Raw genomic sequence first — 6,000 nt, 5'->3', positions numbered from 1 at the left:
TAAAGGTATACTGTTGTACCAAAGTAAGTGCATTGTGTTTATATTGCTGTCTTCATAAAACAAGCAAGACCATTGTTTTGGGGGTTATTGTGAAGTGTGGAATGTGTGATGCATCACCCGCCTTCACATGTGCATGCAGTGCATCTGGATACACATAAAACAAGCGCCCCTTCCACCACTAGTGGTCAGTACTGCATGCATACATCTGGCAGTTAGAGTGAAATATATCCTGATGCTGAATGCAGCAGCAAGTAGCTTTTTGCTGGTTTGTATTATTTGAGCTATAATAGTTTTTTTGTGTGCATTGCTGTCCATCTGTTATTGGAACATTTGGTGTAAGCACCCGTTTTTTGGATGGCAAATTGTACCATGGCACAAAGTTTACATCGATAAAAGAATGAGACTGTCCCTTGTCCTTTCAAACAACTGATCCCACCATGTGAATATTCAGTGGGTATATGCAGAGGATTTATTATCTGTTTGGCAGAGCTGTAAATGTTAAGTTATGCAGGAGCCCCGCTAACTGGATGTGCCTGGAAGTGTTGTACATCTCAGCCTTTTTGGATTTATTACAACTTCATGTTACACAGACGCACTTCCTCTGTCTTCTTTACATTTGTGAAAGGAGCGAAGCAGCCGTGCATCTGGAAGGGTGTGGACTACAATACCGTGCAGTTTTCTGGAGAAACACCTGCTATTTGCAAGCAAGGGCAGTGACACTAACTGGAATAATGAAGACCCTTCAATGGAAGATTTGATGGCTTGAAGCCAGGAGAAAAACAAACAAATTAAATCTCATCCTCATCCTCTTTTTTCTTTCTTTTCACTCTTTTGTCTCTCTCATGCAAACTCATACTCACAAGCACATTTCAATCATGCAGATGCATGACAGCAGATCAGCTTGAGCATTCTCAACCTCATAAATGGAAATGACTCATCTGTCATTCATCCATCCTGGGTGCCATTTTTCTTTCAGGGGGATGGGGATGAACTCCATTTGGCTGGTGACCCAGTCACAATCCAAAAGTCTGGCGCCTGGAGAATATATCTTGCGTCTTTGATAGGGCACAAAACCATTATTTGTTTGTGACATTTATGTCCGATACAATGTTCCTAAATGGTTTCTTATTTTCTTTCCTATTTTTAAGAGACAACACCGCACCCTTCTAATTGATTTGTCCAACAGGAGAGATAGTCTGGTCCCCTGGAAACAAATCCTCTAAGAGAAAAAGGGAAGAATTGCACACATCCATTTTCTGTCCCCCCTCTTTTCACTGAATGTCTGTCTAACTGTCTGATGGCAACCAGAGAACTCTTGTAGCCCATAGCTTATTCATGCACTCTTACACCTCTGAGAGCTGAACAAGAATAACAGATCAGATTCTTCTTGAGTCAGGTATAATGTAGCCTTACAGCCTAAAAGCCGCGGCTTTGAATAGGGCCTTTTCTCAACTCTCCAACACCCCCAATCCTCTTGCTAAAAACGGGAATCAATTATCCGTTTGAAACCCCATTGCTTCTGCCCCTACCTGGCTGCTGAATCCCATACGGTAATGTAGATAGGAAGGGGATCACATTACTGAAATGCTAAGGAAGTGAGAGATCCCCCGACTGATTCCATTGAGCTATGTCCCTTGACGCCGTACAATACTTCGGGAGGGTCGTCTCTGTGCCATTGTTCGGCGAATGGGGAAGTTAACCGACATTGCCTAGCCCTGATGGGGATTGTTATTTCAAATCTCTGCTAAACTGAGGATTGGGAATTCGGCTATCTGGTTTCTCTCCCTTTGTGATGTGATGTGCTCTATCTTCAGGCCTCCTTACGAGAGTAATTCGACGGGGGAAATGCATGTTAAAATGAGAGGGAGTCCTCTACACCAGCCCGTTGTGACAGTTTCTTGAGTAACAGAGTCCGCGATGTCTTTCATGGTGTGTTATTTTGGCACATTTGCTCAGTTCTCACCAGAGACAGGGGACTACTGACATTCCTTACAAAGTTGTAACATTTGAACAGGTTTGTAAGTTTGAAAACAAAAGGGATATTCAAGTGAGGGGAAATTGAAGCCCTAGAGTGTGAGTGCTTCAGTATACTCAGTAAACTGTATGCAGTTGGAATTCTTAATGCACGCCGTGTACAGAATAGAAAAGAGGAATCAGGCTAAGGTACATTACCGAAAAAAACAGACAGTTTAGCATATCATTTAACACTGTGGTAATGTTAAAATCATTTTGAACATATTTTGAGTTTCAGAAAATGTATCTTTGGTTAATGTATTATAGTTTATGTCAATTATTTGGATGCATTGTTCAAAACAAAAGGCAGGTTTTGAGAATAAGTGACAGACAAAAAACTGTGTTCAAATTTGCAAAACAGAAAATACACTCATTGAAAGCTCTTCAAGCTATCAACACAATGGCGAACCGTAATGATGTCTAAAATGAAAAAAACAACCTCCTTTATCAACACCAAATCATACATTTATACCTACAGTCATTTAGTGGAAATTAACATTAAATTAAATCAAATATTTTAGGCAGTCTGTTTAATGCTCAATAACTTGTCATTTATCCCTCATTATAATATTCTCCCTGGCAAACAAAGCTTATGTGACAAATCCCACCTTGGCATGGCTGCAACAGCCCCGTATCCCTCTGAATTACGTATATAATTACGGATAATAATACACGTCACGATGTAGTCCAAAGCCAAAATTCAGTTTCATTGTGGGAAGTAGTTTGCCATTTATGTAGCCAGGTAGAAATAAGGGTGTGGAGCAGTGTTACTCATTTGGCGGCTCGCGAGCCTCCTGCGGCTCGCCAAGCGTTAATTGGTGGCTCGCGTGGCAGTGGGTTAAATAAAGGGGTGATAGATATGACTAGGCAGTCAATACAGATATTTCGTAAAAACACTAAAACCAAGCAGGGCTATTACATACAACCCATTAAAACACTGAAAGTGTCTGCTCTATTAGCCTACAAATAATAATACAATAATATGTAATAATAATTGATAAAAGATGCAAATATAGACCAGAAACAAGATATTTAAACTTGCTCGGCCAACACTTGACTCACTGCGGAGTTGCCCGTTTTTGGCGGTCTATCAGCACTACAATGGTGAATGTGCTCTTGGACGGGTAGATACATGGTGGGTTAGTATAGAAATAAATAAACTTAAGGTCATTAAACATATGTTATCATAAGCATGCTTATGAATATGGACATTTGCTAAAAAATAATTTATATCGCTAAAATGGAGCATTTAAATTGGAGGATACTACGACCAACCTGGACACTTCATACTCGCGTTAGCTTGGCCCCGGTCGACTCGTTTCACCATTACATGCTAGTTAGCGCGTGTTTCTACAGACGTAAAATGGATCGATTTCTTATTAAAAAATAGTTGCACACCAGGTGGACAGAAACAAAGCGTGACAAACGAGCAAAATTAAGATTTGGCTTTGGCCCATCCAACAACCACAAATCGAGAGGAAGATGCTGGAGATGTGGTTTGTGGACAGACAACAGCTGCTCCCGTTAAAAAAAGAAAAGTACGAGCCATACAAGACGAGCAAAGGACATTTCAAGACAAGTGGACAGAGGAGTTTTTATTTGTCCTCCACGAGTCGAACCCTTCGTTCTTAATGTGCAAACAAATCCGCTCTCGGTTTCAAGCGAAGTCATTTGGAGCGGCATTTCCAAACGACGCATCCAAAATTCTTCTTCTCTTTCTGGACAACAAAGGCTCGTACACAGGACAACTAATACAGCCTAACGATTAACTGAGGCATCTTTTGACATCGCATGGATTTTTGATCGGGCAAAATAAAACTTCTCAGACTCAAACATTGTGAAAGACTCCTTTTTGGCTTCAGCAGAAATATTGTTTGCAGAGTTTGACAACATCATCCCAGTATTAAGGTAATCCTGCTTTTAATGAATGTATTGGCTGGCAGCATTGCATATTGTATGTTCTGGGTGAGATGACAAATGAATAAGCAGACGTCCTTTTTATGCCTGATATCACAACGTGTCAACACGTTCTCAAAGTAACCCATTTATTTGGAAGAAGAGCAACATCAGACACCATAGTGCAAGGAGAGAAGTTGTGTTGTGCTTCTATACATGTAAACATATTGAGCATGTTTCATTTGATGGCAAATTTAAGCTCTTGATGTACTTGGACATCTGTCATATGATAGTTATTGGGAATGTTTTGATAATTACACCTCAATACTAGAGAGAGAAGAAATCTGACAAGCATAATGGCTTTGTTTTATTACTTTAAAGATATGACACACACACACACACACACACACACACACACACACACACACACACACACACACACACACACACAGAAACACGGTGAGTCAACATGCTGCTAATAAGGATCACTAATGTCTGCCTTGTATCAAGCCTGTGAAAAAATACAATCTGAGTGAGACAATATATTGCTGATTAGGTTCATGTAAGGTATAATGAAGTCATTACAACTGCAGATGTTTATTTTTATCATTTTCACGGACAATTCGATTTCTCAAACTATGACAGCAAGAGAAGAGAAGAAGAATTATTTCTTCTTCGGTGCGGCTTGTGAATTCTAAAGGTTTTGAGAGACAGATTTGAGGGAGCGTAGAGACAGAAAAAGACGGGGAACATACCATACTGGATACTTTAATATATATATATATATATATATATATATATATATATATATATATATATATAATGCATATAATTGATTCAATTCAAAGCAAACCTAATCTAAATTCAGATTAATTTAATTGTTCTATATAAGAATACATCGTAAGTGACATCGTGCAGCTGATTTAAAGTTATTACATTTATTTAAATGAATAAAGACAAATGGCTTCGGAGAAACATTTGAAAAGGCTCGGAAAAGTAGAGCTGTGGAATCCAAGGTTTAACGCTTCTCAAATCAAACAGACAGGACACGATGCAAACAGAATATTAGAAAAACAAAGACGTTGTTAACGGCGTAAGGATACTGAAGAACGCCACGTTTTCAGAATGTGGCTAGATATTAATGATGTACAAGTTAACGTTTGGTACATCAGCATCCTACTGTTTCAATATGAACAGAACATCACTGTCTGTTTCTCCATATACTTTATCAGCCACACACTTAACTGTCTGATGTGGAAAGCACTGCCACAGTGATTATACTGTTGATTATCTTTCCAATGAATGACTCAACCTTTGCTTATTGTGTTAAAACTTCAGAATTGTCTTCTTAGACCAGAAACAATTGCACCCAATCTCGTAACAGTGCAAAACACAACCATTATCCACTGTTGCTGGCTTTAAATTGTCTTTCTAAAATCAAAGACCATTGTTTTAAGAATTGTCAGTGTTATTGTAAACTGCATAGGCCTATGTGCTGTACTAAAAATAAAGCCTGTAGCAACAATAACTGGGGGAATGATAAACAAGCTGTCACTTATGACAGTATATCCAGGTTGTTAGGTAAGATCTGTACTATGTTGTTTAATCTGTGGCCACCGTCGGTACAGTGTTTGGGAAGCACACACACATGGCATGCTGTGGTGCAGGCAACAGAACTATAATCTATATTGGAGCCAAAGAAACATGGCACCTCATCTCACACCTTGCTAAAATCATTCAAAATAATAAAAATAATTAGCTATAGCATGCATACAAAGTAATGATGCGGACAGAACAGTGCCTGGAAATAAATGAAAAGGCAGCTGTCCCTGGCAAAACATGATGAAAATGTGCAATATTCTTTTAATCTGTGTTATTTTTAAGCTTCTTGTTGCTTTAAATATAAACAACGTATTTATTGTCACCTCATTTATACCAGACAAATGACACCACGCTATAACACCAAATTGCAAATGTGCAATGTCTCACACACACATTACAAAAAACTGTGTCATTGAAGCTGCGAGTTGAATTATGCTGCACATAATTCTTTATTTGGTCAGTGTAAATACTCAGTCTTCTCCCATATAT

The sequence above is a fragment of the Cottoperca gobio genome, chromosome 5, assembly GCF_900634415.1.
Source record: "Cottoperca gobio chromosome 5, fCotGob3.1, whole genome shotgun sequence".
Classification (NCBI taxonomy): domain Eukaryota; kingdom Metazoa; phylum Chordata; class Actinopteri; order Perciformes; family Bovichtidae; genus Cottoperca; species Cottoperca gobio.
The sequence above is the reverse complement of the archived record's forward strand: the minus strand, read 5'-3'. Positions refer to the sequence as shown.